The 18,252-nt window shown below is 40.5% G+C and overlaps 1 long non-coding RNA gene and 1 other non-coding gene across 2 annotated transcripts; one reads left to right on the plus strand and one right to left on the minus strand.

Annotated features, from left to right (window-relative positions):
- Positions 1-338: 338 nt before the first annotated feature.
- On the minus strand, positions 339-411 carry trnar-ucg (transfer RNA arginine (anticodon UCG)). The gene has a single exon. It is a non-coding gene; the product is annotated as a tRNA-Arg (tRNA).
- Positions 412-5,543: 5,132 nt separating this feature from the next.
- Positions 5,544-6,294, plus strand: LOC114429816 (uncharacterized). Its single transcript, XR_003669935.1, has 3 exons — positions 5,544-5,574; positions 5,841-5,933; positions 6,196-6,294. It is a non-coding gene; the product is annotated as an uncharacterized LOC114429816 (long non-coding RNA).
- The last annotated feature ends 11,958 nt before the right edge of the window (positions 6,295-18,252 follow it).

An 18,252-nucleotide genomic window follows, 5' to 3' on the forward strand; every position in this document is an offset into this window, starting at 1 on the left:
ACATGTTTTAAAACATAAATATTAGCACTATGATGTGATCATTTTAAGGGCCATTTATTCACATTTATGTTCCATCCTGTAATTTGATTGACTGATTTTATTGATAGTGTTGTATGAGTTATTGTATTGAGTTATTAATAATGGGAATATGACTCCCATCCATCACCCCTGCACACTGAGGGAACCCATCAAGACAGACAGTTATCAGGAGAGAAGGAGGAGGGTCTCAGGTTCCGAGGGCGACTCCAAACTGGCGTAGTAGTGTAGTAGTAGACCCACTAAAGGTTGTGGATAAACCACAGATAGAAGTTGGCTCATTTCATACCTGTATAAAACATCAACCACGAAGGGACTCGAACCCTCAATCTTCTAATCCGAAGTCAGACGCCTTATCCATTAGGCCACGTGGTCTATGGCAGTGGTCCCCAACCACCGGGCCGGGGACCGGTACCGGTCCGTGGGTCATTTGGTACCGGGCCGCACAGAAAGACTGAGCAAAAAATATATTATTCATTATCTGAGTCTGAAAGCTGTTTCATTTATAAATCGGATCAGATTCATCCGTCTGTGCCTTTAAGCACCTGTCCAGACGTTTGTCTCGGTCACGGGATACGGCACCCCAAAATTAAGCCCACAAGCAGCACAAATGAATAAAAAACAAATGTCTTTGGAGAGCTTCTTCAGAAAGGGGAAAAGGCCTAACGAGGAGACAGAAGAAGAGGAGCCTACCCCTTCAAAGAAAAAGAAACCTGCATTTAAAAGACTATATCAGGAGTCCTATTTAAAATACGGATTTATTGCAACAGGTGATTCTCACACACCAAGTCCACTCTGAGTGATGTGGCGACAGACTCGCAAATGAGGCAACGAAGCCTTCAAAACTGCGAGACCGAGCACCCTGCATTAAAAGACGAGCCATGGAAGAAAACATGAACAAGAACGACTGAAGCAATTAATGACGGCCAAAACAAAATTACGGAGTGGACTGGACATAAGAAACACACTTCGGGTGTCATGTCTCCCATTATCCCTAGATGGGACCGCCTCATTGCTGAGAAAGCTCAAAGGCTCCCACTAATTAAGCATAAGAGTAAGTTGTCTCTTTATGCACTTTTTTTTCTGTGCCGGTCCGTGAAAGTATTGTTTTACATGATACCGGTCCGTGGTGCAAAAAGGTTGGGGACCGCTGGTCTAGGGTGTTTGTCACATAAACTTTTGTCAGAATGTTATTGGCATAGTGTTTATGATAAGAGTTTTTGTTGGTGCAATAGCCAGCGCAAACACATAGACATATTCTGACTAACATGGGCACTGTAGATGTCTTTGTAAACAATAAATGGACAATATTTAACTTGTTTCACACATTGTTTCACACCTCACTATAGCGCCCCCCAGTGGCCAAACCACATGAAACTTGGTACACTAAGTCTTAGTACTAGCCTACATAAGTGAAATTTAGCAGCTATATGTTACAGTATGCATCAGTTATAGTACATTAAGTGCACATGGCCACGCCCACAAAAGTTTATTAGCCAATAGCAATGAAACGCTATTAGATATTCCAAAATACAAAAATCTTACACTATTTAAAGTTGTCCACTAATGTTTTGTCCAAAGTTTTTGACACTTTATATCTCACCACATGGTGGCGCTATGACTACAGTTTTAACTATATTTAAGTAAATACATCTTTTAAAATATGTTCAAAGTTTCAGCTGTATAGCATGGCTACTTTCTGAGTTGCACATTTTTAATTACTATGTTGTCAGATTGTCCCAAAGTCACACACACATTTAGACACTTTAGTTTTGAAAGCATGTTTGTAGCTTTACAGCTGTAGGAGGAGCGTTCTGTCATCATTACGTTTTTTTTCCTGTTTCTTTAAGTAGAATAACATTGATGTGATGCAGTCAGTTGGAACAGTCTGGACAGGTTTGACTGAATGTTTTATAGCGTCCTCTGTAGTAAACAGGGACTGATCGCTGCATTCACTCGCTTAAAATTGTAACCCGGGTGAAAAACTCCAGCTACTGCTCCCATATATTGTATTGTGGGCCGTGTTGTATTTCTACGTAATGACGTCCGACTCAGACCAATCGCATCACTGTAACCTGGCAGTGCCAGTCTAGATGCGAGTGGGACACGAGTAGGAAAAGTTTGCTGTAATTCATGTTGTAATCTCTTCAAATTAAATGTACTGAATGTCGATCTATAGGAGCCAACTACCAAAGTCTTTATGCGGAGTGGATATGAGTGGATCATCTGAATTGATCTTAAACTGCAGAACTGGTGAGTCTCATTACTGTTAGCTCAGCTGCTCATTCATTCCCATTGGGTAATTTAGCCTAGCCGCTTCCATTGGTTTATATGGAGCGGTCAGCACAGGATATTAAGAATTAAGAAACCTTTATTAGTCCCACAATGGGGAAATTGCATTTTTGCAACAGCAGGTACAGACAGCAAAGGATAAGTTAAGAAAAGATATATATGATAAAATAAACTACCAATAAAATATAGAATAGAATCATCAACAGTTTACATATGAACAGTTATTGCACAGGTGAGTGGAGGGAGAAGTGGTCTGTAAGAAAACTGTACATAGTGCATCAGAAACTAAATAAATAATGTGTTGTACACTGTGGTGTGTGAATATTGCACCTATCAGAAGTGGTTATTATACAGTCTGACAGCAGCAGGAAGGAAAGACCTTCTGTATCTCTCCTTCACACACCGAGGGTGGAGCAGCCTGCCACTGAAGCTGCTCTGCAGAGCTGACAGGGCGTCCTGCAGGGGGTGGACTCATTGTCCAGCATCAGAATCAGAATCAGAATCAGAATGACTTTATTTATCCCCGAGGGGAAATTCTTTTTTGTTACAGACATTAGAAATTAAAGATACATTGAAATATATAATAAATATCTAAATACCTAGATAGCATTTAAATCCCTGAGTTGTATCTAAAGAACATATTCACTACTGTATAAAACCTTTCCATAGTAAAGAGCAGGACATGAATGCACCAGTATGAATGTACAGTGTCTGAGTGACACTTCTACTCTTATACTCTGTACTTAACTGCATTTAATGTACCTTGATACCTCTGGCACAGGAATTTCCTTCGGGATTAATAAAGTCTTGTCTTGTCTTATCTTACAGTTCAGAGTTCAGTAGTTTGATTGAGACAGGCAGGAATGACTTCCTGTGTCTCAGTGGTGCATCATGGGAGTCAGTTTTGTCAGGACCCTCCTGTCACCCACCTCCTGCACTGAGTCCAGAAAAAAGCCAGGTCTCTCTGACTATCCTTAACTGTGCTACATTGAATCAATGTGAGAGGTCTGTAAAGTATTTCTGTCTGACCTTTAATGTTTGATCATGTTTGATATTGCTACACTAGCAGAATTGATATTATAATATAGCAAACATTTATTTCCCAATTTGACTAATAGAATATCTATATTTGTATGTATATATTTGATGATATGAGAACTCTAATTTAGAACTATGTATGATACGATTTGTACTGCATTATTATTAGATAGATGGACTGTGTGCACATTAATTGGTCCTGTGCTGTGTGCAGGCCAGGGTTGATGGCGAGCTAGGATTGAGCTCTGCTTAGGCTCGAAGAATACGATTCAGCTCAACGTCTGGATCTGGCCCAGATCTCTTCTGGTTGGAGGAGTGGTAGGAGGCTCCTGCAGCCCCCTTTATTTTGAACTTTTGTCCCCTCGCTGCGTGTGGCCCCCCCATTGCTGGGTTTGTTAACTGTGTGTCATTTAAATATATATGGTACTTCAGCAAATCTTCATCGCCCTGTCTCTCTTTTACTCATTCCCAGAGCTGCTCCTACACTTCTGAGCCACTACACTGAAGAAAATGGAAACACTGTGAATCTACAGAAACAATACTAGTATATCCAACACAAATCATTCATATTTCCTCTGTTAACATAACACACAAGTAATCTCCATGTATTTGCACACATTGTTAAATGTGCTAGATTCTCTTGTGTTGACTGAAAGTGACTCAATTAAATAAGAAACGTGATGCATTTAAGTTTCCTCACACCCGGAAATGGAATGTATTCAAAAACTGCGCCTGAAACAAAACAGCTGTTATTGGGTAATAAAAGAAGAAGAAGCCCTAATTTCAGCAGCAGCAACAGAGGAAGCCTTTCTGTCAAGAAGATTCAGCAGTCTCCTGTGGCTCTATCAAAGACCTGATTAGTGAAACAGTAAGTTTATTAATGATGATTATTCAATGATATACGCGACATTTGAACTGTATGTAATGCAACAGTCCGGCATTTATCACGTTCCTGTTTATATAGATTCCAGACTTTTTAGCGTGCTAATCCTTGCTAACAGGCTCACAACCTCTTGCTAGCTACCATATGCTGGGGGTCATGTCGAGTTTACCTGAGACTTCAACAGAGGTTTACTGTATGTGTATAGTTAGTCTGGGTATGGAATTTGTCTCTTCAAAAACTAAGCGAGCAAATTGATGTGTAGCTGCTTCTGAGTATATTGAATTTAAAACACTTTAGCATGCTCTCTCTCTCTCTCTCTGTTTCTCTCGCTCTCTCTCTCTCTCTCTGTTTCTCTCTCTCTCTCTCTCTCTCTGTTTCTCTCTCTCTCTCTCTGTTTCTCTCTCTCTCTCTCTGTTTCTCTCTCTCTCTCTCTCTCTCTCTCTGTTTCTCTCTCTCTCTCTCTCTCTGTTTCTCTCTCTCTCTCTCTGTTTCTCTCTCTGTTTCTCTCTCTCTCTGTTTCTCTCTCTCTCTCTGTTTCTCTCTCTCTCTCTGTTTCTCTCTGTTTCTCTCTCTCTCTCTCTGTTTCTCTCTCTCTCTCTCTCTGTTTCTCTGGTAGTTCTTATTTTTGAACTCATTGTGTGCCGTTTACGGGATGTTCTGAGCAGACCACGGTCAGCTCGCTGTCTGCGTCGCCACGGTGCGTCACAGCGCTGCAGGGCTTGGACGTTACAGCAACACAGAGAGCTGTGAAGCTGCTCAACACCGGTTCAACACTTCGACACAATTCACCACGAGTCTAAACATGCTCATGTATAGAACCTGCTCTCAGAGAGAGCCCGCGTTGTACGAGTGCAGTTCTCTGCCTTCTCACTGGCGGCACTCGCGGTACCACCACCCATTAGTCCTCTTGCCCAGTCCTCTGGTGCCATCTCTGCTGTCAGTTTCTATGTGTTTCTGTCTACATGGTGGCGTTTGTAAAATTCACTGCAGCTGTCTGCGCACAGCGGCCCTTTGCCCATACACACACGCAAACACATGCTGACACAAACACACATGCTGACACACACACACATACATACACAGACATTTTTGTTTAGTCTAGTATAGCATGATGTTTTTTCTCTCTGACCAGTTGAACCTAATTCCTTTGTGTATATTACTTTTCACAGATCAACGCTGAATTTAAAAGAATCACCACCATCCCACTACAGTCCAAGTTTATGTCTCAGCTGGACATCTATTCTGACAAACTGACAAATGTCTTTCAAAAAAGAGGCGGTCAACTCGGACAACGGCTCAAAACAGTAGTTGCAAAAATGGCTGAGGTAAGTGATGCATATTTCAGACTGTAGTTTGTATGTCTGTCTAATTTTGACAATGGTGTGTGGACTTTTGGAGAGGTCATGGAAAGTTTAGAATATCTTAGATTATGAATATTTTTGGCAGGAACTTTGTGACAAGTGAGCAGCCTCGAGACTTAAATTTGAGAATTGTGCACCAATTTTATGATTGATTTACATTGTGCTTATAATTGTGTAGTACTAAAATGCCTGAATTTAGATAATGAAGGCTGTTTTGTTTTTTTGTTTAGTGTGACGATGTAGATGCCGGACGAGAGTGCAGTATTAAAGGAGTCTGTATCTACATGGGTGAAGATCCACAAAACTTGACCCAGGAATATGTGGTGTGTATACATGTATATATGAATAATTGCTTGCTTCCCTTTATCCTCCATTGTTTATCTAACTAATTTATGTGGACATAAAAAAGTAGTTCTACTGTCCATCATTTTGTACCCAACTATTAAGGAAAGGAATGAAATATGTGCTTTTGTGTAATTTCTTTTTACTATGAACTGCTGAGAAACATACTGTGTTTGTTTGGTACAATTATTATTTTTCCTTACCTCACTTGTCCATCCTGTCACTTTATGTCTTTCGGCACAGGGCATGGATGAAGAGTCCATCAAAGAAGCCATTGAAGACACCACTATGGGGCTTTATGTCCAGAAAGAACATGCCAGAGGCAGAGGACATTGGAATCGTTCTGGAGGGCATCAAGGTGTTGCAGGATCTGGACAATGCAGCATTGGCTGTTTCCATGCTGTTTGGCCTAATGTATGCCCTCAACCTCAGCTATCCTCGAAACCTCTGCTACACTTTTGAGGTACTCCAGAAGATCATTATGGAACTGAATGAAGAACTTTCTCATAAGGCACTCGCTCTGAAAAACAGACTCTTTCATAGAAAGGGTCAGAGGACCAGAACAGTCAGCAATGTTTCCACAAATCCACTATGGAGGGCACTATGCCATTTGCTTCACATCCTCCTTGAACTGCATCCTTTAATGTTTCATTTACCACTGCTAATTGCATGTTATGACATGTTTTTGTATTTGATCAGATGAGTTTCACGAAAAAACCTGTTTTAAAATCCATGTTGAAACAGTTAGGGGCATTATTGTGTTTCAATGCACTGTTTTTGATACAGGGTAATGTATCAGTTCATGGCCATTGCGTATGTTCTGAATACAGCATTTGTTTGTGAGACTTGTCTGTGTGAATGCAAGTTAATATTCAGCACACCTCGATATGGAACCACTGGTTTATGAATACAATTTTGATTGTAAGAAACAAATCTTTTTAAATTCATATGAAGTAATGAAAATACTATAAAGGTACCTAATACCTTTAAATAATGGTTGCATTTAAAATCAAGTTTGAGTTACAGTTAAGAATTGGGTTTCCTGGACATGATGAAATCATTTTAGAATTACACAATAAATTGGGTTTAGATTTTGAACATTTAATACATTGAATCAACATGATTCTTTTAAACAACCTAACATGATTGAAATAAGTTAGTTTAACAAGAAATTATTAATTAAGAGAAAGAAGAAAATTGTGTTGGTTTTTACGTATTATGATTGTGTGGGACCGATGTACACATTACAATCATGTAAATTCAACGATTTGTTTTTCAGTGTAGTGGATGATCAGTCTGTGGGAAAGCCAGACCCCACATCCAGCCTGCCTTCTAGAAAGGCTCTAAAGAAGATGGTGGATGACAAATATGAGAAGGAGGCCGAGGCTCAACTGCAGAGGGTGGAGGGAGGGAGTCTGACTTCAGACATGTGGACCTCCATTAATATGGATGCACATCTTCAGTCACTTGCCGTCTTGTCCTCAACAATGCAAAGCTAACAGATAGCAACTGGCTAACGACTATGAGACTGCTGGAGGGGACTGGTTGACAGCCCTGTGTTCTTGCTGTGAGTATGTGCAAACCTCTGTCCTTAACAGAGGAGGTGGCCTCAGACATCATCTTTGTAGTCGTTAGCCAGTCATTAGAAACAGCAGACTCAGTCAGCCAGACCAACACAGGTAAGTATGGACACATTTAGTGCTATTGTTTGTGAGTTTCACACAGACCCACCCACTGAGGTCCTCCTCCACATATAAACCATGTTTCCCACCAACAGGTAGAACTGATGAAGCTGCTTGGAGGAGCAGAGAAACGTCTTCAAGAAAACTCTACAAGTCCAGACGCCTTGCTTCAGTGGTCTCTATGAATATGACCTGGATGACATGTAAACATACAGTGTGCTCTTTGTAATCTGTATTCTGGCTCTAAAACAAGTGCCCCTTGTGAGGGTTGAAGTCACAATCTTCAGATTATGAGACTGACTCGCTGCCTACTGCACTAATGAGGCTCAGAAAGAGGTATTTTTAAATCAAATACAACTACAGAACAAACATTCTTAATTTAAATCAAATGAGTGTGTTCTATAAAAAGGCTCTAAAGGTAAAACATCACAGTAATTCTTCCTGTGACACCTTCACTACCAGTGATGGTAAGTGCTCTTGTTTCAAATGTGATGTGCACTGTACCACTGAAGCTCGTCTGTGAAGTGTAGTGCCTCTGTGTGTGTGTCACAGTGATGTTAACAGAAGTCAGATAGGTCTGTTAACACATATAAAAACAACATGCTGAACAACAGCATAGATGTGAAGGTGAATATATGTCCCCTCACATGTTCCTCAGTTAAAAGGGTCATTGCATTGGCCGGGAATCGAACCCGGCAGAGGGCGTGTGACGGAGCAACAAGCAGGAAACTACAGGGGAGAAGAGACACCAGCATGTGTGGAGGTGTCCTCTTTTCGAGTAAAAAAACAGAACATCTAGCTATTACCATTCCTGATATATGAGCGACTTTGTAAGACATATGCTCTCATGTCATATACAACATGGTCAACTCCGAAATAATCAAGATAATAATAATAAACAAAATATTGGCCCAAATTATAGGGGGGCTTTGGATTATTTTAGGGAGGCTGAAGCCCCCCTAAAATAGGGCTAGCGACGTCCACGGTATTAAATAATAATGATTAAAATATTTAGTACCTTATACTTGCACAACATGTACCTAATACATACATACAGTATTGACTATAGTATAATGATAAGAGATGTTAATACGATATTAACCAGTAATGTTACAGCAAATAAAAATATAAGAAACGACACTAGTAGATATGAATTATTTCACATAATGGCAAAATATAAAATAGCTGATATGTGGAGAGTCCTCAACCCCGGCGTGTGCGACTACTCCAGGAGACAGCTAGTTAAAGGAACACTGAAACAAACCAGAATTGACCTGGAAATATCAGAGAGTGATTTAGACATAAAATAAATAACTATATAGAAATGATTAGAAACGAAACAGATGAAGGAGATGATCCACTAGTATGGTGGGAGGACGTTAAAAATCAACTGAAATTGCTGAACTTGCTGATATCAGACATCATTCAAATCAGACTATAGAAGACAGAGGGGGACACTTCCAGCGATGCTGCAGGCAGAGTGAGAGTTTGGTGCACATCACATGAGCTCAGAGCAAATGTGTGGATGTGTTCAGTGGCCCTTTGGCATTTGGGCAAACCTTAAACTGAAGATTTCTTCAGCATGGTTACCGAGCAAGACCAACGACCAAGTCTCCATTTCTAACTGTTCAACACAGTTTCTCAGCTTCACTGGGCTAGGGAGCAAAATACAGACATTTATCAGACACAGCAGCCTCAGAAATCCTCCAACCAAAAGCCTACCAGCATGACAGACTGCAACACTTGTAAGCATTTCCCTTTCACAAAGTGTTTTGTAGACATGAAGTTACAAGTATCTGTACTACAGACATCTGGCGAAACAGCTTTAAGGCTCACTTTTTGGCATGATCACTTTTTGGCACAACACTGGCTCAAAGGTTCACAAAACTACATCTGAACAAGCCACAAGACTTGAAACAATGTCCTATACACAGATCAGACCAAACTATGTCTGCTAAGAACCAATCAGATATACAAGCATGATTTTATTTTGATCTGCAGAAACACATGACTTTGAATTAGATAAGCATATACAGTTCAACAATCTCTCCTCAGTGGTTTTGGATATGGGGTTTTTGGGGTCTGGCTGCTCAAATTTAATTAAAAAATAATTCTAGCTGTAAAGTATTTTATATGGAAGTCTATCAGGACAGAAACTATTTTGGACCAGCTACCAAGTGGCCATGTAAGGAACTGCAGATTTGCTGTATTATGTTGTTACCTGGTAAAGACTACAGTGTTTATTGATTTTTTGTTTGTTTGTTTTTAGCTTTACATAGATACTTTCTACCACTGACAGTTTAACATGACCATGGGACTGAATTTTGGTCATTTGAGGGACGGCAGTTCTTGATTAGCCTGAGAACCATTTGCATGAATAATTATCTATAGACATGAATTTTTGTTTATTTCTGCTGTTGACATTTGAACAGAAACACCTGTGGGATTTAATTTTGGTGCCACCCCCAAGTGGCCACAGGATCAACTGCAGTTTTAGGCACTGTCACAGCGTGTGCAGGAAAATGGATCCTAGTGTATGTTTCCTTATAAGATACTTATAACAGCGTGTTTTGTGATTTAATCAGTATACATGCTTTCCTATACATTATTGATGGCAGATACATATTGATATGCTACAGTTTTGCCTAGCAGACTTCACTCCCATTCAAATTTTAAAACTCTAACGATGGGCCGTCAACTAGTCCTGCACAGGGCCCAGACACACTTTCTGGGAGATCTTAGTCATGGTAGCTCCTGCAAGATCCACCCACAGAGGTCCTGAACACATAAAACTCAGATTCCAACCAGAGCAGTAGCAGAACTGAAGAAGCCACTCGGGGGAGTGGGAAACATCTTCAAAAACAGTCCTGGAGTCCAGCTGCCTCCATTTAAACTCTTGGAAATTGGAAATGACTCTGACCTGATGAATGAGAGCATCCACAGATATACTTCTGTGATTGATAGATATGCACTCAGAAACCTGACAGTGCCAGAAAAGCTATTTTGTGATAACTGCATGGACACTTATATTAATGATATCTAGAATAAACACCAAGCATTCAAATGGAGCGACGTATCACACATGCCACAAAGATTCAATGTAGAGTTTGTTATTTGAGGTGCTTGCAGTCTTTCCTCAGTTCATTTTGTGCTCTCTGTAATTATTTTGTTCTTTTTAATACAGTGTGATAGTATCACTCAGCTGCCTCTGCACACAATAGGTTCAAATAATACAAGAGGGGGTACATTTTAATGGGGACCTGACACAGTAAGATAAACAGTCAATAATGGAGAATATATTTTTCAATGAATAAATTAAATTCATACAAATTAAAAATCTATTTTGTAATCATATATTCATAGCTCATTTAGATTCAATTCAGAATTCTGACTTTAAATTCTGACAATTTAGACAATTTCTTTCCCCAAAATCCTTAATCTAAACTCAGATTTCTGATTTTTGAGATGTATCCTGCTCCTGCAAAGTCTGAGGGAGAAATCCAATAAATATGCTGTTTAAAGTTCAACAAATGAGGCACATAAATAGGAGTCCTGCTCTACTGAATCACCTCCATCTCTACCACTTCTTCAGCCTGTCTCCTCTGACTGGATGCAGAAAAGAGGAGATAACTGATTTGTGGATTCCTGGCGTTGAAGAAAGGATTGATACACGAGGGAATTATGATGATAAGAGGCAGCACCATGGAGGTGGTCACGCTGCAGAGGGCTTCTCTCTTCAGCGTCATGGTAAAGATGATATGAAATATGATTGATGACAGCTGGAGCAACAACAGTGAGAGGTAGAGTCCTATGGTGCATCTGGCTCGGTGGTTGCTGGACTTCAACATTGTGTTCACGCTGAGTGCAGCCCGATACACACACACATAGCAGTAGCAGATGGCCAGCATGCAAAGACACATTATTACAGACAGGGGTCCAAACAGCAGCAGGTCCTCCTTTGTGGCGAGTGGGAGGCGGCCTCACACACGAGACCACTGGTTGCTGCTGGGAGTCAAACTTCATCTGGCTGAGCACCAAGCCAGACCATAAGCGCTCATGGTCCCGCTCAGCAGCCAAGTCTCACTGATGCTCATGTAGATGTTGTGAGTGTTGACCAATCTGAGGTAGTGAATGTGTAACGGCACCGGGCTGCCAGATAAACTCCTGAAATTCAGGAAAGAAATGATGAGGCAGGGCGACAGCGTGTCAGTTCACAGTGCGTTCTCTGCAGTCATTTATTTGGACATTTCCTTCAGAAAATACTTATAACAATAACTCTTATTGTTCAGACTCATTATGTCCAATGTATGTGCAATATTGAATGTCCGTTCAACATGAATCAATCATAAATCAACATCAATAAATTACAGTCCATCCCAAAATAACATACATTTCCAAAAATGTCTTTTCTTACTCTTTATACTCAAAATGTATGGACTATTGTAATATTATGCTATTCAAAATGTTTTTACAACTTCTACTAACAGTCTTTAATATAAACTGTCCTTCGATGAGCATAACTCATTCACTGTAATCACCATACTGCAAAGACCCATCAAACCAAGGTTAACAACTCTTTACTTAACTCTGTCTTACTCATATTCAATCCTAAACATTTTATTCACAACTCATTTGGCGAAACAACTCATAACCAAGTGGGAGCAAACTTATACGGAGCTCACTTGCACACACTGCGCGGAGGGATATGTGTGTGCCAAGCTAACAAAGTATCTCAGGCTCAGCCTGCTCGTCACGGAGCACAGCAACTAATTAAACCCATGTTTCTACAGAGCTATTTGGCCAACATAACTCACTCAAATCTTAAACACATTTTCACATCGTGTTATCCTTATTCTGTGTCATTTTACACATCACTAACCTGAAATTCAGGAAAGAAATGATGAGGCAGGACGACAGCGCGTCAGTTCACAGTGCGCCCTCTGCAGTAATGAGGAAAATCCACCTGTAGCACAGAGAAACCCAGCCCTCGACGCTGCCCCCTGCTGTTCTGGAGTGGTTATTACAGACCCATTTTTTTAAAGGAAAACCCTTACAAAACACACACTTTACGTTTCTCAAGTATATACCTATTCCAAAAACAAACAATACATTACAAACGTGTTATTCCCAAAACACAAATGTGACACTTTTGTGGCCGTCACAAATGCCATGGCAGATAAAATCACAGTCATTTACTTTTTGTAGGACCGTGTAAGGGCCAGTGTAACAAGCCTGCAGAACTGACCCTGGATACATGCTTGTACATAAAGTCTGCACTATATGCTTGAAAGGGAGTGGAAGGAAGTAGAACTGATCTGACTCCACCCGTCTCCATCATTCATAGAACATAACCTGTAGCTGCTTCCTGTCATACTGTAAGCACATACATAACAACAGCACAGGATGGATCTATGCATAGAAACAGAGAATCACACAATATACTATAATCATCCATAATTTAATATAACTGATTATTAGTATTAACCCTTTGACTCCACATACAGACACACAGACTCTTCCTGGTGCTTCTCACCATCAGGACTTTAAAGTTGCCATAACCTCTCAGACTGTTAGACTTCTCTCTCAGAGTGAATATTATTGTACTCTAGTGTATATTGTACTCTATCAGTTAAACCACTTTGACCCAGTTCCAGGCAGATTTCTTTATTGTGCAGCTCATTTGAGATTTCTTCTGCTGCATCAGTTGTTGCCATTGAGGTTGATCTTTTCAGTCTAAATCCATGTTGGCTTTCATTTAATAACTGATGTTCTTCAATAAATGTTTCTAAGCGATCATTAAACAGTGTTTCAAGGACTTTAGAGAAGTGAGGCAGCAGTGAGGCTGGTCTGTAGTGTGTGAAGTTGTTAGGAATAAAACCCAAAATATCAGCTGTTCATCACTCAAGTGCTTTTATTCCTGCAGGAAGGAGCAGGTCCTGTTTTTATCTGATGTCTTGATGTGTGGCTCACCTGAACATCTGATGAGAGACTAAAACTATCAGGACGCTGCCAAACCACCACAGACAGTCAGTCCTGCAACAACAAGTGTTTGTCCTCACAAGTGTGTGAACTGCAGGAGAAGCACGCTCGTGATAAGCACTGCAAAACATGCCCCATGATCTGCATGAGCCTCTGACTTCTGTGACCGGGCCAGTGGTTTGCACTTTTGTCCACTAGGTGGAGCCACATGCTCAGACAGGCTCAGGTCTGCCTCCTTTCCCATCCACACAGCATGCTTTAAAAACATATGTATGTGTATAAATATGTATGAGTAGTAGTTTATAACACAACATGTGTGGGTGTGTGATGACACAGTTTTCAGTCTGGTTAGTAAAAAGTCATTAATAAGTCCAATTAGTCCAAACCCTCATCTCTCCTGTTCTCCAGCCTTCCTCACCACCACACACACACAACAAACTGTGGTGACAGGATGATACCAGATATCATGGCACTATTCTTCATAAGAATTCTTTTCTTTTCTATTAGCAGTGATCAGTCTCATCTGAAGCTGTGGTTACAAACCACAGCACTCAGCAGTCTTATCTGAGGGCAGCAGGGGCTGATGGGAGTTTTGAGCAGCTCGTCCTCGTTTGGCCTCAGCTGCATCAGAGCGTCACTTCTCTGTGAGTTCACCAGAGGAAACATGCTTCTCCTGCCGGCTGCTGCTCTCTGCTGGCTGTGTTCAGGTGAGTGTTTCCAGCCAATCAGGCGCCGACGAGCCGCACCTGTAACAAACACTGACCTCCACCTGTCTCTGCAGCGCTGGTTTCCATGGCAGCAGATCTGACCCAGGACGATGCCTCGCTGACCAGGAGAGTCGGTGGACATGTGTCCTTCAGCTGTGGAGGGCTTCAACAGTGTAGTGACAGCTTTGTATTCTGGTACCAGAAGAAAGACCAGGACACATTCAGACTGATTCTCTATATTGATAATGATAATGGTGACATCTATGGAGGTTACAGTCATCCTCAGAAAGATGATTTCTCAGCTGTACAAACACAGAAGGGCTGGAGCTGGAGCTCAAGGCAGTTAAAGAGGATCATTCAGCCACCTACTGCTCCTGTTGGTGGAGTGGAAGGTCCCACAGTGAGAGATTATGGGAGCAGCCTGAACAAAAACCAGCAGAGAACAGAAAACCACATCAGCTGCATGTTTCACCTCCATCTCAGACTCAAACACACTCAAAGAGCTCTGAAGCATCGAAAGCTGCACAAATGCATGTTTGATCCCAACAAAGGAAGGAATGAGTCCATGTGACCAGAGGGGGCGCTGACTGGGAGTCTTCCAGTCGGAGCTTCACATGTTAACAGAGGAAGTTTAGAACCAGCAGGAAAAAGCTATGATGAGGACGCTGTGGTGCTTTTTACAAACATGGAGATTTTCAGTGTCTCTGTTTTACACAGACGTTCCTGCAACATGGAATTCTGACAGAATCCTGCCTCCTGATTGGATGCTTCACTCAGCAGGTTTTTGTATGAGCCTGTTTCACTGTGTGAGGATCTTTGGTCCTGGAACTAAACTGATAGTAACAGGTAAGAACTAACATTTGTTTTTACTGTTGGAATGTTGAAGCTGTTTAAAGTCACTTTCTTCATGGACTGTTTCTACTGAATCAAAATTATACAATATATAAAATACATATTTTGGTTTTAAAGTAAATGATGGTAAATAGACATCAATATGTAATAATTATAATATATAATAACTCATCATAATGTGTTAAATGTGATCTGGTAAATATTTTATCTAGCATGTCCATCAATAATATTTCATGAACAGAAATGTATAATATTTGACATATCCACACATACTGCCCGTGTCTGTTAAATCAATATTTTTGTTATCATGACTATTATAGTAAAATATTGAGACATAACTTCAAATATGTAATATGAGGACTTGAATCATATTTCATACATAAATCTGACCAATTAAAACAGATTAAAACAGAAGTGATTAAATAACATGAATTATATGTGACAGATTCATTATAAAGCAGTTTTGTTATTTGTTACATGTGTGTAAACTTTATATATAACCTCATATTATAACAGTGTATTTTTCATAATAACCAGTTGTAGGTCAGCTACAGTTTATAGTTAAATGTCAGAAGCTCTGTCATAAATTGATGTTTTATTTGCTTTTAGCTTCCTTAAAGTTCAGGATTTTTTATGTGCTTGTTCTTATATTTAGTCATCAGATGCGTCATGTGACATGTCCTCCAACATTCCAAGACGTGCATGTTAGGTTCATTGTCTTTGTCTTTCTGTGGCAGCCCTGTGATAGACTGGCCACCCATCAAGGCCTGTCTCCCACTGACAACTACTATAGACTCCAGCCAGAGGTGAGAAACCATTTTGAAACCAAACATGTGGCAAATGTTTTAGTCAAAATAACGATTTAACTGTTCACATCAGAACCCGTACAGGTGAGAAGCCTTTATCTAGCACAATATGAGGGAACTGTTTCAGTTGTTTTTAAAATTGAATGCTATTTGTCACATGAAGGATGCATAGATAAGAAGCCATGTTTGCCAAAGAGGAAAATGTTCTGAAACATCTGTGTGGAAAAGTTCTCAAGTTTTGCTTGAGTCAATGATGTTATATCCAAATGTTTCTGAAACGGGTGAAAGGACAAAGAGACTAAACTGGACAGAGTAGCAAAGTTCATTCTGCACACAGCTGACAAGAGAAAAACACTCTACAAGCAATCTCAGGAACAGGTGCACAGTTTTGTGAGGAGTGTGAAAAGCGATGTCTGCAACGTAAGATGAGGTGGGAGATTGCTATGCATAAACGGGGATCTGCTCGTGCAGTTGATGGCTGTATGCACAGTTTTTGAACAAAATGTACTAATGACGTATTCCCTTAAAGCTTGATGAATTATTTTCAGGGTGTCTTCTATGTAATAAATATAAAAAGTTACAATGCTATGCGTATCCATAACGTTTTAATTAGGGATGTCCCGATCAGGTTTTTTTGCCTCATTTTGAGTATCTGCCCATACCGAGTGTGTGTGTGTGTGTCCAGAGTGCCACGCTAGGAGATTGCACCCACGCAGCAGCTCATCAAGGTCTCGAACCAGGATCTCTCGAGCCAAAAGCAGCTGTCATACCCCTACACTACAGGACACAGAGCCACCCTGCACAGAAGGAATTCACTTTGAGAGTCCTAATAAATATATCCGAGTCCTGATCGGGAGGTAATGTCCGATTCCGATCGAGTCTGAAATCACGTAACCGGTCTCACACTGTGCTGAGGCTTGCTTCGGTCACGTGACTAGTGACGTTTGAACCAGTTCAGTGACGTTTGAAGCAGTTGAGTGCTTCGAACGGCATACGAGTCATGTGATTGGTTCGGGTTGTGAATCGCTTGGTGGGATCGGGTGTGTTCAGGGATATGACTATATATCAATATATAGTAATAGATCAATCAGTTAGATAGTGAAATATATTAGCTACATTGATACATACAAATGCTTTAATTGTGTTAAACATTTTAATCGGATTAATCATGATGATCACTTCAAATGTAACTTTGTATACAAATTTTGTGCAGTAAAAGTGAAAGTTTAATGTATTTTATTGTGTCAGCCTGAAACCATTCAACCATGTAGTGTAGTCAAACGAGACTGTGCGGCGATTCAAATCCCAAACAATCCATGAACCAATAACACGCACCACAGTTCATTTTATCCACCACTAGATGTCCTACTGGAGCACTGTGTCAATGAAGCCTCGAGTAATGAACCTTTTTCTTGAATCGTGTGTCGAAGCTTCAACACAGAACACTGTGCAGTGACACAGCTCCCCATCAGCTTCAAGTAATGTTCTCACTCTGAGCAGCAGCCAGGTTCAAAGTCTTTAATGCAGCCATAAAATGGTGGAAACCTGTGCAGTAACATGTTATCATCCATCACTGATTAACAAGCAGAGATCCAATGCAGCTGTAGAGATTGGGTTATGATGCACAGATGGTGTTCAGGAATCATAAGAACATTTCTAACAGCATTCTGAGGCCGTCTCTTAAAATGAAGTGTTTCCAGAAACCTGTCTTCATATTATATAAACTGAGAATACCTCATCTGCTCACTTCTTTCATCCACCCACAATCAATCTGCTCAGATTATTCATTTTCAGGATCTGGACCACTGTGCTGGCAGAACAACCAAAGCATTGATGTGTCTGATCGTATCAAATAATAATTTTCTGCAAATTTGTAAATCTGTTCTTTGCTTCTGTCACAGTCTCGCTGTGGGTTGTGATCTAACTACACAAAGTCCTCACACTGTTTATTCATAGTAACAGTCAGATAAGAACATCAAATGTTACATTTATAGCGAGTGTAAATGATGTTTGGAGCTGATGGATTTGTTTTCACTGAAACACACTTTATTAAGAAGGTGTGTTTCTCCTTCCTTACAGTCAGATCAAGGTCTGTAACTGTAACTGATAAGAACTCTGTGCTGGTTCAGTCTGTGAATGTTTGACCTGAGCTCTTTGTTCCAAAGGTCAGAACACTGTCATCATGTTTCCTTAAAGAAGCCTTGAGTGTGACGGTGAATCCAGAGAGCTGAGACTTTCTGTGCATCAACAGAGCGTTGAAAAGCTCCTGCTGTG

Source organism: Parambassis ranga, unplaced genomic scaffold (assembly GCF_900634625.1).
Source record: "Parambassis ranga unplaced genomic scaffold, fParRan2.1 scaffold_21_arrow_ctg1, whole genome shotgun sequence".
Taxonomy (NCBI): Eukaryota; Metazoa; Chordata; class Actinopteri; family Ambassidae; genus Parambassis; species Parambassis ranga.